This window comes from Sturnira hondurensis, unplaced genomic scaffold (genome assembly GCF_014824575.4).
Source record: "Sturnira hondurensis isolate 20B ecotype Veracruz unplaced genomic scaffold, ASM1482457v3 Scaffold0006505, whole genome shotgun sequence".
NCBI classification, from domain to species: domain Eukaryota; kingdom Metazoa; phylum Chordata; class Mammalia; order Chiroptera; family Phyllostomidae; genus Sturnira; species Sturnira hondurensis.
In genome coordinates this window covers 1133585-1160481 of record NW_028079136.1, presented here as the reverse complement: position 1 = coordinate 1160481, position 26897 = coordinate 1133585, and the positions used below count along the sequence as shown (strand labels likewise).

The 26897-nt window shown below is 34.9% G+C and overlaps 1 protein-coding gene and 1 pseudogene across 1 annotated transcript in view; both read right to left on the bottom strand.

The window, feature by feature from the left end:
• SOX6 (SRY-box transcription factor 6) overlaps positions 1–26897 on the bottom strand; it is a 600742-nt gene that overhangs the window by 544542 nt on the left and 29303 nt on the right. The gene's annotated exons all lie outside the window — the stretch shown is intronic.
• On the bottom strand, positions 16391–17852 carry LOC118989724 (squalene synthase-like; annotated as a pseudogene).

Below are 26897 nucleotides of genomic sequence, written 5' to 3'. Positions count from 1 at the left end.
CATTAACAAATCAACAGACAACAAATGCTGGTGAGGTCGTGTAAAAAAAAGGAACCCTAGTACACTGTTGGTGGGATTGCAAACTGGTGCAGCCACTGTGGAAAATAGTATGGAATTTCCTCAAAAAAACTAAAAGTGGAACTGCCTTCTGACTCAGCAATTCCACTGCTTGGATTATACCCTAAGAATCCTGAAACACCAATTCAAAAGAACCTATGCAACCCATTGTTCATAGCAGCATCATTTACAACAGCCAAGTGCTGGAAACAGCCTAAGTGCCCATCAGTAATGAGTGAATCAAAAAACAGTGATACACTTATACAGTGGAATACTACACAGCAGAAAGAAAGAGGAGCTCCTACCCTTCCCAACAGCATGGATGAAACTGGAGAGTTTTACGCTAAGTAAAGTAAGTCAGGCAGTGAAAGACAAATACCATATGATCTCATCTATAAGCAAAACCTAATCAACAAAACCAGAAAGTAAGCAAAATATAACCAGAGACATTGAAATAAAGAACAAACTGACAGTAACCAGAGAGGGGTGGGGAGGAATAATGAAGGAAAATAGGGGAAGAGCTATCAAGGAACATGTATAAAGGATACATGGACAAAACCAAAGCAGGTAGGTTCAGAACAGGAAGCAGGGATGGGTGGGGTGGGAAGGCATGGTGGGGTGAAAATAGAGACAACTTACTTGAACAATAAAAATAAATTAATTTAAAAAATAAAATCACACACACACACACACACACACATATGGGTTCAAAAGAATAGTATAGGAAATGGAGAAGCCAAACAATTTATATGCATGACCCATGGACATGAACTAAGGGGGTGGGGAATGCTTGTGGTGGGGGGGCGGTGCAGGGCAGAAGGAAATAAAGGGGAGAAAAAATGGGACAACTGTAATAGCATAATCAATGAAATATATTTGATAACTAAATAAATAAGTAAATAAATTCTCAAAACACACACAAAAGTTTTATATAATATTCCTAAAAGTTATAAATTAAAATCTAAAAGGTTAGAATAAAACCCTCTGTGCCATAAAAAACTACAGCCTTCTGTGGGCTGACACTCATAAATTAGGCTGAGTTGACAAATACCACAGGATTGTGATACAATTGGAGAGCCAGGAAAATGGCACTCCAAAATGGCACTGCAAAATACCTATGTAGTAGAAAATTTTTAATCTCTGATATAAAATTATTTGGTAATACTATAAATATGAGAATCATTTTAAAAGTGATATTAAATTTATAGTTTAAATAATTATTAAGCAGCAGTGTCAACAAAAGGATTAAAAATCTGGACTTTAAACATAGAAATTTATCATCTTCAAAAATATTTCTTCCTTTACTAGTTATTTTCCTTATAGTAACTAAACTATCTGTGGAAGGAAGACACCCAAAATGGTAACACTTTAAAACAGAGATGTGTAAATGGTTGCACTATAAATTCCACATGTCCCAACAGAGACCTCAGTGCCCCTAACTCCAAACATAGCCAGTACAAAATCAACAGTGCATAAAACAACAACAAATTTATAAAGACAGTGTAGATGCATTTCATTGTTCAAAAGGATGAACTCTATTACTCAGGTCCTTTACCAGTCTGAAATTCTAAAACTGTTTCATCAGCTCCCTTACCTAAAAGATAAATAATAACATTTCCTGTCAAAGAACTAACTAGTGAGTATCTTTGACTCTCAAATATCTCATACAAGATACAGAGTATTTGGAGTGTCTTCGTCTGATCAACAAGCCCGAATAGAAAGCGGTAGACCTTTCCTGGGAGGTGGTCCTCAGCCCGTTCAAAAGGAAATTGGTCACAGGGATCTGCAGTGTTAAGAGACAGTAAATATGATAGTCATCATCAAAGCTCTCCTTGAAATGTTATATGTAACCCTAGTCTCATTATTTCCCAAGACTATCCAACACAAATAAATAGGAGAAAAAAAATTGAGCCACTGTGGACTAAGAGCAAATAAAAGTGCTTAAATTTCTGCAATGAAAGGTTTCTCAATGTCATATCATGTTCATGCTCAGTGTTAAAATCATACCCCCGTTACTGGTCTGGGAAAGCAATGCATCAACCAAAAAACCACAACAGGGTAACACAGAATTTATCACTTTGCCCAATCAACTTAGGTTTTTGCCTTCTTCTTTCCTCCCATTCTGTCTTCCCTTGCTATAATATTGTAACAACTACTGACTATCTACTACAGTATGTGCTAGGCACCGTACTGTGTAGTATGTCAGAATAGTTACAAAGATACAGTCTCTGCCTTCATATTGTTCACAATTGATTTTATTGCAAAAGCAGTAACTCTGGCAGCTAATTGTAGAGCATTTGGTCCAAGCCTGTATAGTCATTTCCCCAAAATACCTAAAGCTATCCTTACTCACTTAAAAATTGAACTGTACCATAAATGTTAAGGATTTCTGAAAATATGAAGCAATCATAAACATATTAACTTTATTTTGCATTTCTGCTATTTCTTATAAACTATTAAAGTTCAAGTTAATTTTTTCAAGAAAGAGGTCAGTCTGACTGCTCCAATAAATCCTTCATGTGATGAAAGCAGAAAGGGGGATGGAAAAGGAAGCAAAGAAAAAAAACCTTTTGTACCTGCCAAAATTCAGCAGTTGTATGATCTTTTAAAAATCAGTTGTTCTGCACATAGTGATATAATGATGAGGGGGAAGTAATTATAATTAGGTGCCTATTTTGATTCCTCTCACCATAGTATCAGTATTGAATGCCATTTGATTTTGGCAAAAGATAAGGTCACTGACTGCTTGAAAGATATCCAGTATTATTTCTCTGAATGTTGTACATGGAAATATCTACAAATGGAAAACATCTCAATCTCTATCACATATTAGCCAGTACGACAATTTGCAGAATTCACAACTAAATTTAAATATTTAAATTTAAATATATAAATAAACAAACTAATAGTTTGTGGTATCAGTAATATTTTTAAAATTCAATACTCTGAAAAGGAAAAGAATGTTTTAACTTATACATTAAGAAGTTGACTATGCTATGAAAATTCATTAAATCTTCTAAGTGTGTGCATTTATTGAATTTAAATTACCATAATTAGCTGATCATCTACCAAGATAACTATAATTATTTCTTTTTTTAAAATTATTTTTGCTCAGGTATGATGGGTAATTTAAGCATTGGATGGTTTTTCTTAAATAAAATATATTAGCATTATTATTCCACATACAGTCTTAAATGTATAAAAAATGTTAGAAAAATTTCACTGACCAAAAGTTAAATCACTTTAAAAAGTTTATATATGATAAACATATCAATAAACAGAAGTGCCTTTCATCATGTTCCCTACCTAGTTAAGTAAAATTATGAATAAATTCATATTTACCAATAATGCAATATGTTTTGGTAATCCTATATTCAGATGGGCTTTTTAATACTTATGTTTACTTCTCAAGATTCTGATCTCAATACCTTGATTGGAAAAACTGACATACGATTTCCAGGTTTTTGATACTTATACTTTTTTGTAAAAGAAAAATAATCATAATTTTATCATGACTGATTGAAAATGAGGACTCACTCAAAAGAATTTAGAAAGAGCCATAGCTCTTGTTTCTATTCTATATTATCTTCTTACCTGAAGAAGCTAACAAAAGGACCTTGGATGAATATATATATATAATTATCACTGAAAACAGATCATTTAGTAATAGGTTCAAATAGCTGGAATAACTGATGATATTGCTCACTCACAATTATCAGAGATTCATTACAGTCCTATCTAAAAATGAGAAAGAAAAAAATCAAAAGAACTTAAATTATACTTCCCAAATCAACAACACTCTCCAGCCATTAGTTAAATCTCACTGATATAAATGAAACTATTGCTGGAAAATATATCAAATAGTTAGATGTTCTAAAAACTACCTCCAATGCTAACCTAACTCACTTTTTCCTCAGAGGACATCACATTTTCACACCTCCTCCTACTAAAACAAAAGTACTCCAACTGTATCTTTTGGCTTACATACTGAAATGCAATTAATGGTGGCATCTTCTTTAAAAGTATAGTTTAAATATAACCATAGAATCACACGTAAAAGCGACCATAAAAACATTAGTTATTAATTTAGGATAAGCATCTCTAACATTTCTATGGTGGTTGAAGGATTTAACATTTTATTTTTTATTTTATTTTTAAATATATTTTATTGATTATACCATTACAGTTGTTCTATTCCCTGCCTTCATTCCCCTCCACCCTGCACACCCTCTCCCCCACCATTCCCCCCCTTTAGTTTATGACCACATGTCTCAAGTTCTTTAGATTCTATGTTCCCCCTACTATTCTTGCCCTCCCCCCTATCTATTTTTTACCTACCATATATGCTACTTATTTTCTGTGCCTTCTCCCCCCTTCTCCTCCTCCCACTCCCCTGTTGCTAACCCTCCATGTGTTCTTCATTTCTATGGTTCCGCTCCTGATCTAGCTGTCCTCTTGGTTTGCTTTTGTTTTAGGTGTGGTTGTTAGTAACTGTTGTTAGTAACTGTGGTTGTTAGCAAACTGTGAGTTTGCTGTCCTTTCACTGTTCATATTTTTTTGTCTTCTTTTTCTTAGATAAGTCCCTTTAACATTTCATATAATAAGGGCTTGGTGATGATGAACTCAAAAGATACCTTACAGGGAAGAAGGGGCTGGAAGGAAGTATTCCAAGTCATGAAATCCAAAGACCTACATCCAAGACTGCTCTATCCAGCAAAGCTTTCATTTAGAATGGAAGGGCAGATAAAGTGCTTCTCAGATAAGATGAAATTCAAGGATTTAACATTTTAAATTAAACTTTAAAATTTCAGATTTGCTTTCAGCAAATAACATTTTATCCTGATAATAAATTTACTTTTATTCAAATTGCTGCTAATATTTAAACATTACTGATCTTGCACTTGGTTTTATTTCTTTTTTCATATAGCAAAATGAATGGAAAATTAATTCATAATTTTATTCTGTAGACAAACAATATTACACAATTCACAGGCCTCACCTGTGAGTACTTCTGGGATCAAACAAGCCACTTCATCCAGGAATATGTGACTTTATTCTCTAACTTTTGATTATTCTTATATGCCACAACATGATTGCCACCCATAATTTTCCTTCTTCAATGTTAGTTAAATATCTTCCAAGCTTCAGAATCCCAGAATGTCTGATGACACTCTCAAAATATAGTATTTCCAGTTAGTGTACTTCCGCCAAGATGGAGGCATAGGTGGAAACACTGTGCCTTCTCCCACAATCCAGTTAGTGTTATAAATACACTCATAACTAGTAAGCATAAAACTTCATCTTTCCATCCCAACTTCCCTTAAACACTACTGGGAAATGTCTCAAAGACGTCAAGTCTCCTGAATATAATTAATGTATGTGTGTGTGTGCACGTGTCCATGTGGAGTATTGAGATGGACAAAGTAAGGTTAGGACATTTTCCATCTGGCATCTGTGGTACATTTGACAAATTTCTTAAGCTCCTACTCTCCTCAAATTTGTCCCTTAGTACCTCTTTCTTCTCTCTACCTCGTATTCTAAACCCCTTCCTGTAAAATTTACTCTACTGCTCACAGTAACCATATCCAATAAATATATTCCCTCATTCAAATTTCTTCTGGACTATATACTATACACTACTCCTAGAATGTCCCAGCTTACCAACTTTCTTTTTTTTTCATAAAGTCTCTTCTGTTCTAACTAACATAAAGCTGGAAATCTCTACATAACAGTTAACCTAAACATAAAATTCTATGACTCTCATTTACCATTCCATAATCACTCTTTGATATACGCAATTTTCTGATGTATCTATTTCAAATATCCTTATTTTTCACCTTTAAGTAGTATCTTTATAATTACAAATGATCATATTAACATTATATACCATAATTATAGATATCAGTAGTAGTATTACTATCATCATTATTAGCACCTACAAGGCTTTGGAAGTATTTCATGCCTTATATAGAGCAAGTGTTGTACCTTTTTCAGATGATAGATCATCTTATATTTGGGTAATAAAAATATGTGGTTAACTCCTTTTGTTATATAGCTACATCACACTGTATGTCATAAAGGCCCACTTGGTGATATGATTAGTTTATTCTACCCAAGTAGAATAAACTACTTTTTAAGTGTCAGATGCTGGCTCAGTCCTTTAGAAGTCAAATCACAGTTTCAAAAATTAGCCAAACATCCAAAATACTTTTTCTATACAATGTCAACTACCAAGAATCTCTGAGTTATATTCCTGACTTAACTAGATGTTTTGGCATTATGTAAAAGGCCTTTGAAACTAAAGCAGGAAAAACAAAACATCCTGGAGAGGCATTTTCCTGGGCAGTGGTCATAGTAGGACTTATATAGCTCTATAAAGCCCACTGGCTGGCCAAAACTTTAAGACATCAAATAATTTATTCTCAACTTGCCAACTTCCTGCCTTCATAAGCCAAACTTCCTGAGGTTCACCTTAAAAATTCCCTCCTACCACCTGGGAATTTTAAAATCTTCCACCTGCTAAATATATTGCAAAAAGACATTCTACCTTTTTCTGTGCCCAATCTGCAAGAAATGCCAAAGATTGCTCTCATACCATTCAAGTCCTACTAACTAGGGAGAAATTACACTTGCCTAAGTGGAAAGGATAATTTACAAAGAACAAAGCTATTCACTACGAACTACAATTGCTGTTCTGCAAACTGAGAATTTAGTCAGGTTTCTCATATGCTCCTTTGAGAACTTTTGTCCAAACCAGAAACCTAACTTCATTATATCTGTTATTTCTCAAGACTTCCAAAATTCTAAGATGAAGGGGTTGTACTCTAGTAAACTGAGAAGGCAAGGTTAAGGCCCTTGTTTTTCAACCATGATTAGACCAATGCTTTAGTCCAGGGATTGAATGAACTAGTTGTGAAACCTAACCCTCATGAGCAAACTAGCCTGTTTAGCAATACAGTAAGTATACCCTCTTGTGATTTTCCATATGGCGCGCCAATTTAAAAAAATGAGAATTCTCAGCTAAATAGCAGCTTTTCTTTCAAAGTAAAAAACAAAGCCCCTCTCACAGTGCTTACATTTTGTGATACATCTGTAAAAAAAAGTGATTTTTTAGCATCAGAAAGCATTTTAATTGTAGTAAACTGAACAATACTGAAATTGTTTGAAGAGGAGATTAAATTTAATGAAATTCACAAACAACCCCTTTTAGAAAGTAACAACAATTTTTTGAACATTAAAGAAGAGCTCATTATATCAAGACAACTCCACTGTAAAAAGCAGTCTAACTTCAATCACTGCATATCTACATGTTAATGAATTTGCTGTATAAAGCAGGAACTGAGCAGAAAAAGCAATAAAAAAGACTGTCATAATACATATTTACTAGAAAAAAATCTTTTTAATCAATAAAACACCTTTTCACTAGTACCTTAATAGCATCTGAAAGTCTTTCAAACAACACAAAAAGAAGATGATACTTTAAAGTTTAAGGCATTAAATAGCTTGCACATTCCTGTAGTGTTCATAGGCTGTCAGCACCACCATTCCAAAGACTTTTAAGTTTCAACTGACAGATACAGCTTAGTACAAAGTCTTTGTCCTAATAATTTCATTGCTGCCCCCTGATCAAACATAGATAAATCTGAAACTGAAAAGCGAGAGCCAACCAGTGACCTTGATTAGAACCACAAGCCTCAGTTTTAATAAAATGCCTCATTTATTGCTCTCTAGTACCAACAGGAAAGTGTATTATAGACTGAAAGGAGCAGTCAAATACACCTTTTACACTCATTCAATGATATCCATTATTCGCAGCTGGAATTTGTGATTATAGTAAGTGTGACACAGGTGTCTTAAAAGTAGTGAAATCAAAACACAAAAGTGCAGCTTTCTACCTTTAAAATAAATAAAATTACTTTATCCCTGTCTCTCGGTTACTTGTTATTGCCTTTCATGCTTCACTAATCATATTGTATTAATCTTCTCTCCTAAACTGTAATTTTCACAATATTTGGTGCCATTATTTAGAGCCAAAGGAGCACTGGCAATATTTACTTTTGAACTTGTGATTTTCCCAGGCTATCAATGCACCATTCAAATGCCTGTCTGTAAAGCTTATTTTAATTAAAGCAACATTTGAAATTAAGGTTTATTTTATTTTGCCATTTTCTGTCTAGAAAAAAAAAGAAAGTTTCAGACTACAGCCACAGCTAGTGTATTTTGATGACAAATACCAGACTACCCTTAAGAGCAGGCTCAAGAAAATGCAAATCAAATCCAATTTTTATTACTTAGGAGGTGAGAGTGGGAGACAGAACAGGGAAGTTTTCAAAGCCAATCCATTCATAAATGTTGTGGTACATTTACACAAAGGAACTGTTAAAGCCAGTTAGACTTGGAAACTAGAATGATTAGGGGCATACCAGCTATATAGTGCATGCCTTAGAGTGTCTATTTGAGAAATGACACTAAAATATTTCATCTCTTTCTCTAAGACCAGAGGGCTTCAAATGTAATTGCCAGTACTATTGCTAGTACCAAACACTGTCCCAAAATCATGGCAGGAGTATATTATTTTAGAGACAGTATATAGTATAGATAGAAGATAGAGACAGAGACATACAGAGAGAGAGATAGATCAAAGAAGGATTCGGCTATAACTTTGCCAGAGTTAGATGGTAGCAATAATTGGAGAAGTGATCTGAGGAAATAGCATACCTACAACTTAAAGTCAAAGGAAAGAAAAAAATAAAGGAAGGAAGGGAAGGGAAAGGAAAGGAAAGGAAGGGGGAGAGAGAAAGAAAGAAAAAGAAAACGGGGGGGAAGGAAGGAAGGAAGGAAGGAAGGAAGGAAGGAAGGAAGGAAGGAAGGAAGGAAGGGGAAAAGAGAAAGAAAGGGAGGGAGGGAAGAAAGAAGGAAGGAAGAGAGAGAGGAAGAAAGAGAAAAAAGGAAGGAAGGAAGAGAGGGAGGGAGGAAGGGAGGGAGGAAAAGAATAGAAAGAGAAAAGAAAGAAAGGCAGGAAGAGTGGGAGGGAGACACTGGAGGGAAGAAGGGAAACAGTGAGGGAGCGTTGGGGGAAGGCAAAAGAGTGGAAGGAAAGAGAAGAGACACAGATGTCTTAAAAACAGTGTAATCATAAATCATGTTGTCTAGGCTGTAACTAATTATTTCTACCCACTTGCTTTGGGCTCCACAGTCTGCCCAGTAGTCTGAACTTCTCTTGTCAATAACTGCAGCTGCACTGCCTCACCTGCTGCAAATAAACAGCCCCACACAGGACCTGACAAATCCCTGAGATATAAACGTAAGGTCTCAAGCAAATAGAAAACTAATGACTTCACTCATCTGCAGTATCAGCTGACTAGAAGAACTTAAAGCCCATGAGGATAGGAACTTTGTCCATCTCCCACACTGCTACATCCTCAGCACTTAGATCAGTGCCTGATTAGAACAGACATTTAATGAAAATTGCTTTAAAATTGTTATCATCAACTTTAATATTTGTGGGATCATGGATAGACTATTAATTTAGGGCATCAATTCTCAAAGTATGGTTGTGGGATCTCTGAGGGTGCAAGGTCAAAATTATTTTTATGATAAAGATAATAAGTTATTTGCTTATTTCATTCTAAGTTCCTTGCAACTGTATAGTAGAGTTTTCCAAAGTCTACATAATGATGCCATTCCTCTAAAACCTAATAAAATGTATGCTTCTATATACTCGTATTTTAAAATTTCTAATAATAGAGACTTCCATTTCTGGGAAGATGTAATAGAAGAACTTTTCCCTATTTTTCCCTATAAGTATAACCCTGAACATTGTATATAAAACAAATATAACAAATCTAAAAGGGAAACAAAAGAAAAAAACAAATGGGACTATATTAAACAAAAAAGTTTTTGTCCTGCAAAGGAAATCATCAACAAAACAAAAAGACAACCCACAGAATGGAAGAACATATTTGCTGATACATCTGATAAGGGATTAACATCCAAAATGTATAAAGAACTTAAAAAACTCAACACCAAAAAAAACAAACAACCCAATTAAAAAATGGGCAAGGGACCTGAATAGACACTTCTCTAAGGAGGCCATACAGAGGGCCAATAGATATATCAAAACATGCTCAATGTCACTAATCATCAGAGAAATTTATATTCAAACCACAGTGAGATACCACCTCAGACCTGTCAGAATGGCTATCGTCAATAAGTCAACAAACAAGTGCTGGTGAGGATGTGGAGAAAAGGGAACCCTTTTGCATGGTTGGTGGGAATGCAGACTGGTGCAGCTGCTGTGGAAAGTAGTATGGAGATACCTCAAAAATTTTAAAATGGATCTGCTTTTGACCCAGTGATCCCACTTCTAGGAATGTATCCAAAAGAATCCAAAACATTCATTCAAAAGAACATACACACCCCTATGTTCACTGCAGCATTATTTACAATGGCCAAGATATAGAAGCAGCCTAGGTGTCCATCAATAGATGAGTGGATAAAACAACTCATCTATTGGGACATTAAAAAATACTACTCAGCTGTAAGAAAGAAGAAAATTTGCAACAGTGTGTATGGACCTGGAGAATGTTTTACTAAGTGAAATAAGCCAGTCAGACAAATACAATGTGATTTCATTTGTATGTGGAATCTAAAGAACAAACTGAACTAAGAAGGAAAATGGGTACAGACTCGCATATGGAGGGCAGGATGACGGCTAATGGGAGGAGGATGTCTAGGTTAAGGAATGAAGGGGTTGAGCAAAAAGGAAAAAGGACTCATGGACATGGATAACAGTGTGGTGAATGCTGGGGTGAGGGGAGCGTAAGAGGACTAAGAAAAAACAACAAAGATTAAAAAAATGAAAAAAGAACAATCAAAAGATGCCAACACCAAGATTTTAGAATTATCCATCATTTTAAATTAGCCATGATAAAAATGTTTAAATGAGCAATTGTGAACACACTTGCTATGTAAAAAAATGAAACACACTTGCAGTGTGCAAAAAAATGGAAAATCTCAACAAAAATGTTTTAAAGAATTTAACGGAAAATTTATCACTGAAAATTACAAAGACTGAAATGAAAAGCTCAATGGAAGGGATCAATTGCAGAATGAAAGGGATAGAATCCATGAACAAAAGATAGAACACAGAAATTATCCAATCTAAACAACAGAGAGAATATAGACTACATGTATGAACAGAGTTTCAAGAACCTTTAGTACTGTATCAAAAAGATCTAATATTCATGTCATCAGAATCCCATATAGAAAAAGAGAAAGAAAGTTGGATGGACAGGAACAAGTATAAAAGACACATGGACAAAAACTAGGCAGGGTGGAAATGGGAGGGAGGTGGGGAGGGCTGGGAGTAAAAGACGGAAGACTGTACTTGAACAACATTAAAATAAAATTTAAAAAAAAAGAAAGTCGGATGGAAAAGTACTCAAAGAAATAATGCTGAAAACATCCAAATTCTAGCCAGAGACATACATAAACCTACAGACTCAAAAAAATGAGCAAACTTCAAACAGCGTAAACCTCCACCCCCCCAAGAAAATACCAGAACACAGCATAATTAAACTTCTACTTTAAAACCATTAAGAAAACATTTGAAAAGCATTCAGATAAAATGACACCTTACTTATATAGGAAAAACAATCCAAATGACAGCAGATTTCTTATCAAAATCCATACAGGCCAGCCCTGACCAGTGTGGCTCAGGTGGTTGAATGTTGTTCCACAAAGTGAAAGCTCACTGGTTGGATTCCCAGTCAAGGAATATGCCTGGGTTGTGAGTTCAGTCCCCAGTCAGAATGCATATGAGAGGTAACTGATCAGCGTTTCTCTCTCTCATCAATGTTTTGCTCCCTCTGTTTCTCCTTCCCTTCCTATCTAAAAATAAATAAATATCCCTAGCGGGTGTGGCTAATTGTATTGAGGACTAGCCTGTGAACCAAAGGGTTGCCAATTGGATTCCTAGTCAGGGCACATGCCTGGGTTGCCGGCCAGTAGCGAGCATGTGAGAGACAACCACACATTGATGTTTCTCTCTCACTCTTTCCCCCTTCCTTCCCCTCTGTCTAAAAATAAATAAATAAAATCTTTTTCAAAAATTTAAAAATATATAAATAAATAAATAAAATCTTTTTTTTATTTTTTAACATCAATCGGTTGCCTTTTACACACCCCCAACCAAGGACCTGGCCTGCAACCCAGGCATATGCCCTAATCAGGAATCAAACTGGTGACCTTTTGGTTTGCAGAACAATGCCCAACCCATTGAGCCATACGTGTCGGAGCTAAATAAACTCTTTTAAAGAAACAAAACCATAGAGGCCACAAGTGACGTAATATTTTTCAAGTGCTGAAAGCAAGGAATTGTCAACCCAAAATCCTATACTCAGTGAAAATATCCTTCAGCAGTGAAGGGGAAATCTAAACAATCTGAGATGAAGAAAAACTAAGAGTGTTTGTCACCAGCAGACCTATTGCAAAAGAATGGCAAAAAGAAGTTCTCTTGAAAAAGAAAAAAAGAAGAAGAAGAAAAGAGCCCTGGCTGATGTAGCTCAGTGGATTGAGCGCAGGCCTGCGAACCACACAATCGCAGTTCGATTCCCAGTCAGGGCACATGCCTGGGTTGCAGGCCAGTTCCCAGCAGGGGACTCACAAGAAGCAACCGTACATTGATATTTCTCTCCTTCTCTCCTTCCCTTCCCCTCTAAAGATAAATAAATAAAAATCTTTTTAAAAAAAAGAAAGAAAAAAGTTCTCTAAACAAAGAGGAATCAACAAAAGAAGGAATGTAGAAACATCAAGAAGGAAGAAAGAAAAGGTAAGAAAAACATGGTAACATGGGTAAATACCATAGGCTTTCCCTTTTTGAAGTTTTCTAAATTATGTTTGATGGTTGAAGCACACTAACTGATGTGATTCTAAGTGAATATAGGAAAAATATTTAAGGCAATTATAAACGGGAAAGAGTAATGAAAATTCCAGGGAGGTAAGGTTTCCATATTTTACTCAAGCTGGTAAAATGACTATAGCACCAGTCAGCAATTGATAGGACTAGACAGAAAAATACCAAGAATATAGAACTCAACTCAGTTGAGAAGGACTCAGAGTCTGTTTATCTCAATACATTCTCAGAGAATCTGTTGAGATAAACAGACTCTAACTGACATTTATAGAACACTCCATCCAACAACAGCAGAATACACATTCTTTTCAAGTGTCCATGGAATATATACCAAGATAGGCTATCAACTAGACCATAAAATAAACTTCAACAAATGTAAAAGAACTTAAAGTATATGAAATGTGTCCTCTGACCACCAGGGATTCAAACTAGAAATCAACAACAAATAGATAACAAGACAATCTCCAAATGCTTAGAAACTAAGCACCATGCTTCTAAATAATCCACAGGTCAAAGAGAAAATATCAATAGAAATTTAAGAATACCTTTCATTTTAAATAAAAATTAAAATGTCGGCCCTGGCTGGTGTAGCTCAGTGGATTGAGCGCAGGCCTGTGAATCACACGATCATGGTTCAATTCCCAGTCAGGGCACATGCCTGGGTTGCAGGCCAGTTCCCACCAGGGGACTCATGAGAGGCAAACATACATTGATATTTCTCTCCTTCTCTCCTTCCCTTCCTCTCTAAAGATAAATAAATAAAATCTTAAAAAAAATAAAATGTCAAAATCTGTAGACATGGCTAAAGTTATGCTAAGAACACTTATAGCACTTAATACATACAAAAGGAAAAAATAAGAAATTAATAATCTTCTTGAAAAAAGAACAAAATAAATATAAAGTAAGAGGAAGAGAGAATGATAAAGACAAAAGCACAAACCAATAAAATTTAAAACAAGAACACTATAAAATATCAATAGCACAAAAAAATTGTTTCTGTGAAATGATCAATAAAATTTGGAAGTCTCTATCAAAGGAAAAGACATGAATTACCAGTATCAGGAATAATATTAGATATTACTACAGACCTTGCAGATGCAAAAAGGATACTAAGTGAATACCATCAATAACTCTACACACATAAATTTTACAGCTTTGAGCCCCGGCTGATGTAGCTCAGTAGATTGAGCGCAGGCCTGCGAACCACACAATCACAGTTCGATTCCCAGTCAGGGCACATGCCTGGGTTGCAGGCCAGTTCCCAGGAGGGGACTCACAAGAGGCAACCATACATTGATATTTCTCTCTTCTCTTCTTCCGTTCCTCTCTAAAGAAAGATAAATAAATAAAATCTTTATAAAAATTTACAGCTTTGATGAAATGGACTCCCTTGAAAAACACAAACTACTCCACTTCATCCAATGTAAGTAGATATTTTGAATAGCCTTGTAACTATTAAAGGAATTGAAAGTTTCAATACTCCCCCCAAAAGAAATCTCCAGGCCTATATATCCACTAAATGTTTAAAGAAGAATTAACACCAATTCTATTGTACATAATCTCTTCAACAAAATAGAAGGGGAAGGGACACTATCCAATTCATTTTATGAAGTTAATATTATCTGATACCAAAACCAGGCAATATAAAACACAACAATAATACCAAAACAAGAAAGCTTCTGACCAACATCCCTCATGAATATAAATGCAAAATTTCTTATCTGTGTTGCATTAAAAAGACCACTAAAATGAGTGTCCATGGTAGCCCACTATCTTCTTTAAACATCATTAAAAATCATTAAAAATGATTTTTACTGATTATATTTTATATATTTTACATTATATATATTTTTTTATATTTTACTGATTATGCTTTTATAGTTGTCCCATTTTTCCCCTTTATTCCCTTCTGCCCTGCACCCTCCCCACCCCACCCTCATTCCCCACCCCTTAGTTCATGTCCATGGGTTGTACATATAAGTTCTTTCGCTTCTACATTTTGTATACTATTCTTAACCTCCCCTTGTCTATTTTGTACCTACTATTTATGCTTCTTATTCCTTGTACCTTTTCCCCATTCTCCCTCCTCCTCCCCACTGATGACTCAGTTGGGGCACATGTCTGGGTTGAGGGTCAGGTCCCCGTGGAGGTCGGGAGAGAAGAAACCACACAATGATGTTTCTCTCCCTCTCTCTCTCTCCCTCCCTTCCCCTCTCTCTAAAAATAAATAAATAAACTCTTTTTTTAAACTTTTTAAAAAAGAAGAAACAAATTAATAAGTGCAATACAGATCATTATGTAAGCATCATAGTAGTTGAAGAATACTATCAAAACATTATCTGCATCTTGAGTTGAGATTTTTTTACACCCATACCTAAACACAGATATTTGATTGTTGATATTTTTTTTAACAGGGCAAGCTGACTGCAATTTTCAAAGTTACTGATGAAATTCTAGAAAACATGGGGCGGGCGGTGGGCAGGGTTGGGAATATAAGACAGAAACCTGTACTTGAACAAGAATTAAATAAAAATTATATTTAAAAAATTTATTTAAATTACTTTATTTTTTAAATAAATGTATCTTGGCAGTTTTTCTGAGAGTTAAAGTATAATTCAAATTAAACAAAACACAATGGCAGTACAGTAAAATGGTCAGAATGTACTTTATATACTGGTGCCCATTTAAAAGGCAAAAAATTCAAATATCAATTCTATATAGGTATTCATCTACTTATGTGTTAAGAGAAATTATTTTATATGTAAGAATTGTCCAAAATAATAGCTAATAGGATCATCCCTTTAACTGAATATTCCCACCAAAAATCAGAAAAATATATATATATATGAGATAAATTTGGTGTCTTGGATATAGCAGTGTACCACTTGACATAAATGAAACTATTTGCTTAAAATGATATTGTTTCTCTTACACTGTAGGGCCTTTTGAGTAGTCTCTGGTTGGAATGTTTTCTTTTGCTTTAGTGAAAAGAAATTATGGCTAATTAAATAAAATAACTAAAACTGAAGCTAATATTGAGTTCTCTACTCACACCTCAATAATTTAATTTTTAAAAACATTTTAACTTTAAGATGAACTGTTAACTTCTGGATATCTTGGCATTTACTGGATATATATTTATAATGCTATAAAAACATAAATTAGTGTTTGAATAGTAATAACAATCTCTAGTTCAAAGAACTGTTAAAAAGGGCCAAGAACTAGATATAAGATTCTATATATGTGCAGATATGAAACAGACTTAATGCAATATATGAAATGTGCTACATATGCAGTAGGAAGGCAAAGATAGTCTTAAAAAATAAACACATAAAACAGAAAAATACCTCTCTGAAACCTTTCACCCTTCAAGATCTTCCCTTACCTTTCACTTACTAAATGAAATTGAAAACTAGATTTTTTTTGAGGATGACATATCCTTTTATTCTTCTCAGCTGCTTGCCACAGTTTCCCAAGATCCAAGCCCACAGATTTCTTACAGAATTAAAGCAGGAGGGGGAAAAAGGGGAAGCCAAAATCTATCCTGGAAAAAAGGTCAACCCTCTTCATGGGGAACAAATCAGTGTTCTCCGGTCTGGACATAGTCTTCGGTGACCTGGGACAGGGTGCTCACATACTGCCAGCTCAGGGCAGCCAGGAGCATGACAAATGACAGGTAAATGGGGGAGTAGTGGCTTCGGGAGATCAGCTGACATCTGGGAAGATTCTGTATCCTGATCCTGGAGATGATCTGCCTGGTTTTACTAGAAGATGAGTCTGAGTCGGGGATTCTATGATAGATCTCTTCCATATACTGGTATTATTATAGCTTTGACAGCTGGCATGTTGGTGGCGTCCATCATTAAGGTCACTGTTTGTCCTTTCCGAATCTTCACTACTCCTTTGAACACCTGCTGATTATTCTAACAGGCAGCCAGAGTAGCAATGGCCATTACCTGGGGAATAGCGCAGAAGTTAAACACACTTTGGTTTCTAAGTCTGGAAAGGTAAGTGATGACACCTAGAATGTGGTGTAGTGCATTGGTTATAAGTTCATTCAGACACTGCACGGCCAAGTCTATATTCTCTGGCTTAGCAAAATCGCCCAACTTCTTAACATACTTGCTCCAAACCTCTTGAGGCCAAAACTCTCTTCCTTCTTGCTGATCCTCCAGGTAATCACGGATGATGTTTGTTTTCTGCAGAAACAGGCCCATAGAGTTGGCGCACTCTGTGTCTTCGCTGACTAGAAGTTCTGAGGCCGAGAACAGACAAGAAAGGCCAATTCCCACCAGCCCGGCCACATAGTGACAGTACTTGTCCCACCCCTGTTCCAATGTCACACGCTTTCCCCCAAACTCTGCCATCCCAAGTCCCATTTTCCAGCAAATATCGACAATCACTGTTTGATATTTCACAGCCAGATTTCGAAACTCAAGGGAGATCATTGGGAAGTCCTCTAGCACTTGTCAATGCTCCTCCTTGCTCTCCATGAACCGCCAGTCAGGTTCATAAAGGTAAGAGTGAAAGTTGTGTAACAGTGGGATCTTTTTTTCTATACTGATGGTCATATCATCCTCCAGAGTGTCCAAAGCTTGGAGAACCAGATACAATATGCACACTGGATTGCGCATTTCTTCATCCAGTGCATTTCTTCACCCATTTCTTCTGGATAACAACTGCGAAACTGTGACTAGTCTGATGCAGATACTTGTAACAAGTTTTCAAGCTGCTGCTGAGCGAATCCTGGTCCATCTTGGACATCACCTTATACCAACCCCCTATCCGGAAGCACAGCAGGTTGTAAAACTCCAGGTGCCCCAAGCACTTTACGAACTCCATAATGAGAGCAGGATGCGAAGCCTCAGTGACTGCCTCCCTAATTCTCCCAACTCGAAAACTAGATTTTGAAGATTCACTTCAATTACATGACCTGTTTACTGATGGATTTTTCAAATCATTTCTGCTGCTATTTGTTAAAAGAGAAACAAAGATATTATGTCAATTAAAAAGATATTCTATGCAGAAAACTAGACTTCTGGATTTTAATTGGGGAAAATACATCAGTAAATGCATTTCTTTTAATAAGTTTAACTAATATAAGCTCAAAAAGTAAATAATATAAATTTGCAAACATAGCAAAGACACAGGAAAGTCACCCACCCTGAGATGTTCACTCTTCTGCAATGACAATTCTGTAATGCTTTTGAAGTTTCAATTCAAAAATCTACTTACTGAAGCTTACCCTGATTTCCTATAGCTGATTTTATTCTTTCTCGTCAGTGAAGATACAATCTTACCAACACATTCTAGCAAGTGATTATATATCCTCTGGTATTTCCCTAACAACTAGTAAATTCTTAGAGTTCAGTGATGCATGCTAATTATTTTTTATCCTTATAGGTCTAGAATATAGTCAGTACCTAATAAATATTTGTTGATTTGAAAAAGCATGTAACACATTTAAACATAAATAAATCAGACAAATTTAGTAGGGATTCTGATTGTTTAGAGTTTTTATGATAGAATATTTTTATTTAAAAAGGCAACTATGTCTCCCATAACATATTATCTAAAAGGTTCTCCAAAATATTTCTCAGTAGCTTTTAAATTACATGCACAAGATGGGAAAGAATCACAGGGGAAAAGGGGAAGGACTCACATGAACAAGTATAAAGGACACATGGACAATAACTAAGGTGGGGGGCGGAAATGGGAAGGAGGTGGGGAGCACTGGGGGGGCAGGGCTGGGAATATAAGACAAAACTGTACTTGAAAAAGAATTAAATAAAAAAATTACATGCACAAAATTTTCTAAAATAAATAAATAACCCTTCTTGTAACCATTCATTTGGCATCTCCTTGTAAAGGGCTGAGTGTACCGTAATCCACTCTCTTGGGAACACTAGTGCCAATTAATTGATTTATAGACAGTATGATGAACCAGAATTTAAGTTCTTCAGCACAGTTTCTAATCATTGAAGTTAAAGTACTCGTATGTTCCTTCAACATCATAAAAAATACCAAAATTCTCTATAGTCCTTCAGTTAATAACTGTACTAGAAATTTTCAAATACACCTACAGTATTTTGCCATGTATAATACATGGCAAAAAAATGTAATGTCCACATTTTTGTGCACATTATACACGGGGTTATTATGCCCATTAATATACCCATGGTGTATAATTATTATACCCATGTATAATGCTCATCCTTATTTTCCCCTCAAAAGTTTGGGTAAAAAAGTATGCATTATACATGGTAAAATATAAGTATGTTGCTTTTAACCAGCTATTGTCAACATTACTGAACTATACATATCCTATTTGCAGAATGGCAATTCAAGGCACTTTAAATTAGGTTGCCTTTAGTTGGTAGACGTAAAAGGATTGAAACAATATAGGTAATATAAATATTTACATAGGATTGCTACTTTTAAATGAATAAGCATCTGCCCCAACATTCTCCTGGTTATTTTCCTACCAAGTACTGTCACTGATTTGAATATCTTTTTTTTAATTTAATTCTTATTCAAGAACAGTTTTCTGTTTTATATTCGTAGCCCTACCCCCACCAGTGCTCCCTGATTTGAATATCTTATTTTTAATATTTAATTTACTTGAACATTTCTGGAATATAAGATTTCAGAGTACTGAGAGATTATAACATTTTCTTCATATTTGTCCTGTTGCTTCTTTTGATTTCTCACCACTGCATTTTACTATACCAAAAATAAAAACAAACATAAACTTCTAAAGGTGAAAGCATTTTTATACAATCAAATTCATTTCAGAACTACAGGTTCAAGTATCTCACTTTCAACAAGTGTTATGAGAATTACAGTAGAAATCCTTGGGCATTTTATTTTAGAGTAATCATTTCTAATGACTTTTAAGGGATGTAGCAATATTTCCCTGTGCAATTCAATCTGTGTGAATAAAATTGTGAGATACATGCCAGAGCAAAGACCTTTAAATTTAGCTTATTAATAACTGTTTTCATGACTATACTATAGATTACTTTGAACTGGAAGAAAATTATCTTGAAACATGATCAAACACACAAATTTCTATGAAGAAATTTCTTTTTTGCTCAAGTTACTTCTCAGCTGACAGTATTAGTATGATATTATTTAAGATATTTACAATAGCCAAGTGCTGGAAGCAACCTAAGTGCCCATCAGTAAATGAATGGATAAAAAAACTATGGTACATTTACACAATGGAATACTACACAGCAGAAAGAAAGAAGGAACTCCTACCCTTTGTGACAGCATGGATGGAACTGGAAAGCATTGTGTTAAGTGAAATAAGCCAGGCAGTAAGGAACAAATATCATATGATCTCGCCTTTAACTGGAACCTACTCAACAAAACAAACAAGCAAGCAAAATACAACCAGAGATATTGAAGTTCAGAACAATCTGACAGTAACCAGAGGGGAGGTGGAAGGGGATAATGGGGGGAAGCAGGGAAGGATTTTCAGGACCATAAAAGACACATAGACAAAACCAAGGTCGGGTGGAAGCAGGGGATGGAGGTGGGGATGGCTGGGGTAGGGGGGTAGTGGTGGAGGGTAAATGCAGACAACTGTACTTGAACAACAATAAAATAACTTTTTTTATTTTTTATTTATCTTTTAAAGATTTTATTTATTTATCTTTAGAGGGGAAGGGAAGGAGAGAGGGAGAGAAATATCAATGTATGGTTGCCTCTCATGTGTCCGCTGCCAGGAACTGGGCACCGGGAACTGGCCTGCAACCCAGGCATGTGCCCTGACTGGGAATCGAACCTCGATCGTGTGGTTCGCAGGCCCGTGCTCAATCCACTGAGCTACACCAGCCAGGGAAGAATAACTCTTTTTAAAAAAGAAAAAAAGATAAATACACCATGGTGTATCTTGTATATGATTTTTTAAAGTTTTGCTTACTATTATTTTAATAAAAAGTACACTATAGTACTGAAAACATATTCATCTTAACATATTTGCTTAATCTCAAAAAAAACTGTTTGCTGTTTAAAATGTCCAGGCATTGAACTGTGCTTATAAAATTTACCAACATTTTATATTACCACGATTTTTTCATGAAAATATCACAGTAATGCTACAGTTACAGGAAGTCTGATTTCACTACAAAATTTATTTAAGAAATACTTGAAACCACAATGCTTAATTTAGTTTTTCTAAAATAGAAAGGCTGAATAAAAATGACTAATAATATTTTTCAACATTTAACCAAAGTTAGCATTTTCAAAACACAACATTGTAATCTGATTAATTTTGAAGTTACTTGTATTTACATAACAGCTATGAAAACTTAAGCCTTTTTAGTTGCAAGACTTTTCATCTCTTTATTTGCCATCTAAATTGTACTCCTGTAACTTTAATAGAGTATGTAGTTTGATCCTTTTAACTAATTAGTGGATCAGCAAGAAGGAAGTCAGGCCAATGCAATTACTGTCCACATGCTCATTTATATCCAACACTCTGCAGGTCAGCCTAACCATTTTTTATTTCACAAAAGGCTGTTTTTTCCTGATTCATAATGTCTTTCTGAAAATGAACAACTATCTTAGCATTAACATAATGGCCACTTGTACTTGCAGTATTAAAAAAAAGTAACAAAATTTGGCTTAAACGAACAGAGACGAAGAGGCCAGCCTATAGATTCATCATTTCTTCAACTTTCTTTAAACCATTCTAATTCTGTCTCTATCTCTTATATTAAAGCCTGATCATATATATTTAATTCCATTCTTTAAAATTTCAGTAGACAACTTCAGTGCTAACCTACCACTGTCCTGTCAGAAAATCTTTGATGTCACAGCATAATAGCTTCTGAAAGAACAGCACTAATACTTAATGTAACATGAAACCAGGGCTCTGCAGTGGGGCTGTCTGCTGTCAGGAACAAACAATTTCACTGCTGTTCCCCAGAAGTGACAGGGCTGGGACCTATCTGCGTTGCAACCTTCACTACCAACAGGGATTTATTTGTATTAGGAACTAATATGCTGCCTCATTCTTTTAAATATGTCAATCTCTATTCTGAAAATAAAAAATAAATTACATCTTAATGGCAAACAAGGCATGTGGCTCAATTCTCCCCTGAAGCCTATAAGTTATACACAAAAGAAGACCTCTGATGTTTTCAAATAATTAATAGGCCAAACGGCTAAACTTAACTACAAAGAAGCAATTAATGTACTTTTTTATTATTTCAGAAGTTACACTAAACACTGATGTTTCAAAGACTTTCATTAAAATACTTAGAAATGATTATGCAGACATTTCCCTTAAGATATTTCTCAATGTTACCAAAATATCTGCTTAAGGCTAGCCATTTCAGCCAAAAGAATAATCAACAGAGAAAAAGTAATCAGTAAAATTCTAGTATTAGTAATACAGTGACTGTGCTGGTAGTAAATAAATCAACCAGTACACTGTCTTTTTTAACCTATTAACCAACTGCAAATGTGACAATTTCCAGATATGTGTATAACACCCATGCAAATATTTAATTAATATTCAAGCAAAAATGTTTCTTAGCATCATCTATTATGAAACACCAAGGCATGTCTCTTCCTCTGAATGCTAGAAGCCACCTATTTATTGTTTGTATTGCTCATTTGGCAGCTAACTTTCTGACTTCTCTGTTACTATTGTCTTTAACTGTTATTTATTATCTTAATATTAATGTTATATAAGATCTGTACAGACCCTGGCTAGTGTAGCTCAGTGGATTGAGTGCAGGCCTGCAAATCATAAGGTTGCTGGTTTGATTCCCAGTCGGGGCACATGCCTGCATTGCAGTCCAGGTCCCCAGTAGGGAGCGCATGAGAGGCAACCACATACTGATTCATAATGTCTTTCCCTCCCCTCTCTTCCTCTCTTTCTCCTTCCTTTCCCTTCTCTCTAAAAATAAATAAATAAAATCTTTTTAAAAAAAGACCTGTACAGGAAAATTTATAAACTTTATTGGGAGACTTCAAAAAGGACTGAAATACATGGATAGATATAATGTGTTCATGGATTGGAAGGCTCAATGTTATACCGGCACCATTTTTCTAAAAATTGACTTATTGATTAAATGCAAAATGAATTAAAATCTCAACAGCTTCTGTTTGTAGAACTTAACAAGCTAATTCTAAATTTATATGGAAATGCAAAAGGCCAAGAAATGCCAAGACACTCTTGAAAAATAAGAACAAGGTGGCAGAACTTACCCCACAAGACAACAGACTTACTGTAGAACAAATATAATTAGGCCAGAGGAGCATGGGTGCAAGGATAACAAATACATCGAGAGAATATTAAAGACCCTCAAATAGACTCATGCTTAAAGAGCATTTGATATATTACAGAGGTAACCCTGCAGAGCAGTCAGGGAAAGACAGATGTTAATAAACTACTTGGGACAGCTGGATACCCTTAAGGGGGCATGGAGGACTACAACTACACTCTTAGATCAAACAATATCCAAAGAAAACTGCAGGTAGATTAAAGGCCAATGTGAGCCATTGGAGATTATCTTCATGACCTCAGATAGAAAAGAATGTCTTAAAAATAGCACAGAAAACCCTAACCACCATAGCTCAGTTGGTTGGGCGTCCTTCCACAAAACAAAATGTCGCTGTTCAATTCCGGTTTAGGGCACATGCCTGGATTGTGGGTTTGGTCCCAGTCCTGCACGTTTGAGAGTCAACTGGTTGATGTTCCTTTCTCACATCGATGTTTCTCTCCCTCTCCTTCTCCCTCCCTCTCCCTGTCTCTAAAAATAAATAAATAAAATTTGTAAAAATTACAGCACAGGAAAAGAATTAACCAAAAAGGAAAAGATCAATAAGTATTCAACTATATTAAAATTAAGAATGCCTGTTCACCAAATGATTCCACGAAGAGAGTGAAAACACAATCCAGGCTTGGAAGAAGATATTTGCAACACACATGATGACAAAGAATTCATATACAAAATACATAAAAATCAATAAATCATCTTAAAAAACCAGGCAACCCAACAGAAAAATAAGCAAAAGGTTTCAACAGGCAATTCACAGAAGAAACCCACCTGATCAATAATTTATTTAAAAGTACTTAATGTCATTAGTAACCAGGAATGCACGTTAAAACACTGAAAAGATATCACTACACATCCAGCAGATTGGCAAAAATTAAAAGTCTGACAATATCAATTGTTGGCAAGGATATTGAGCAATGGGAATGCTCATGGACTATTTGTAGGGGTATAAACAATCACTTTAGAAAAGAGTTTATGCCCTGGTTGGTGTGGCTCAGTGGATTGAGCACCAGTCTGTGAACCAAAAGGTCACGGATTCAATTTCCAGTCAGGGCACATGCCTGGATTACAGGCTGGGTCCCTCTTTGGGGGCATGCGAGAGACAACCAATCAATGTATCTCTCACATATCCATGTTTCCCTTCTTCTTTTTCTCCCTCCATTCCTCTCTCTCTGAAAATACAGAAATAAAATATTTTCAAAAAGAAAATAGTTCAGCATTATCTACTAAAGACTAAGATAGGCATACCCTTTGATCCAGCAATTCCATTCTTGTATATAAAACCTAGAGAAACTTCTATACATGCTCACCAAGAATGGATATATGGACATAAAATGGATAGCAGCACTGTTCATAATAACCAGCAACTGGAAATAGCCCAAATGCTCACTGATTATAGAGAAGATAAATAAACTCTGACACACAATAAAAAGCAAATTAATAAACTAACATTCCATGATGACACACCCAAAAAATAGATTGCTCAGGATTTATATAATGCACCAAAACAGGAAAAAAATAGCTACTGTTCATATATGCATTCATAGGCAATAAGACTATAAAGCAGAGGAAGTGACAAACATTAAATACAGAATAGTGATTACCTCAAAGAGATAAAATGTGGTGTAACTGGGAAGAAACACAGTGGCTTCTGAGATGATGTTCAGTGCTCTATTTCTTTTACCTGGATGTTGGTTACAAGGAATTCACTTTTAAGTATTCATTACATGTATACACAACTATATTTTAGATATGTTGCATATTTACATTCATTTTTAAAGAGAGAGAACAATTCTACTTCATGTAGAGTTATTGTGACTGTAAGTGAAGTAATATATGAGAACAGCCCTTTGAAAACCATAAGCTACCCACATACTCATTTTTAAAAGGTACTTAAGGACTGTAGCCACCCTCAGTCACAGACCAACTAAGCAATAAACCACACGGTATAAATCCCCTGCCTCAAAAACATATGTTGTTACCTCAACGTAATCAGGCATGTCTTCTCCTCTAATATCATAAAATGGTGTTGACATTCTTCATTTAGAGATACATTCCTTTGGATTAAAACATCCTCCTTTTAAAAACCCAAATACCGCTTGAGAAAATATACTAAGCAAAGAACTGAAATTATAGAGGATTGTTAAGGAAACTAAAATATGAAGACCTGGAGATTTCAGATTTGGAAAGAATATACTACTCTATTGCACATATCCTTACAACACTCCTATGTGAAAGGTCTTTATTCCCATTTAATAGCCCCTGCAAGATTTTACAGATCAGATAGCTATCTTTAAAAACTAAGGGAGAAATTTTCAAAAGCATAAATAACTAATAGAAATAAGCTTTTTAAATGAAAAGAAAGAATGAAGGAAAGAAGGAGAGAGGGAAGGAGAGAAATAGGCAGGAGAGAAGTATATAAACTAATTTATTTATTTTATTAATTCCTAGTTTTAAAAACAGAAGCTCAAAATACAAATACTATTTTCAAATGTATACATGCGAATGTACATTATCTCACTTTATTAAATTTGTAAGCCAAAGGGGCATGACCAGAGAATTTTTCAATATTTAACTCCATTATGCCTTATAAAATAATTTAAATATGCATTGGTTTTCACAATATTAATTATTTATTATAATGTATCTTTCTTGATTTTCTTTTTTGCTATCAAAGTTATATATTCTATGTCTGAAACAACCATGTCCCAGCTAGCAGGAGTGAAATTTCTGGGTCATATAGTAATTACATGTTTAACTTTTTGAGAAACTGCTAAACTGTTTCCTAAAATGGCTATACCATTTTACATTCCCACCTGCGATGTATAAGGGTTCCAATTTCTCCACATGGCCATTTGTTAGTTTCTGTTTTTATTATTACAGCCATCATGGTGTATAATACAGAAGTAGTATCTCATTGTGATTTTGATTTACATTTCCCTAATGACTAATAATCTTGAGCATCTTTTTACAATCTTTTTGGGCATTTGTAATCTTATTTGGAGAAATATCAATTTAAATACTTTGCCCTTTTTTAAAATTGGGTCATTTGTCTTTTATTGTTGAGTTGTAAAAGTTCTTTATATATTCTGGACACAAGTCTCTTAACAACATACGATTTACAAATATTTTTACCCATTCTACAGATTATCTTTTTTATTTTCTTGATGGTTTCCTTTGAAACACAAACATGTTACATTTTCATGAAATCCAACTTAATTTTTTTCTCTTATGCTTTTGATATCATACCTAAAAAACCACTAACTAATCCAAGGTCATTAAGATTTACTGCTATGTTTTATTCTAAAAGTTTTATAGTTTTCTCATATACTAACATTTTTTATTTATTTTGAGTTCAATTTTATATGGTGTGAGGGAGGGGTACAACTTCATTCTTTTGCATAGGGATATCCAGTTGTACCAGAACTATCTGTTGAAATAATTAGTATTTTCTCATTGAATTGTCTTGGCACCCTTGTCAAAACTAACATTACTATTTTTTAGATGTAATTATGGTTTCCTTGTAACAGAGAATTTTGAGTTGTTATTGCTTGCCTACAAATATAACTGAAAAAGTAGATTTTTGGAATCAGTATATTGATTGTTCAAATTGCACATAAAACTTT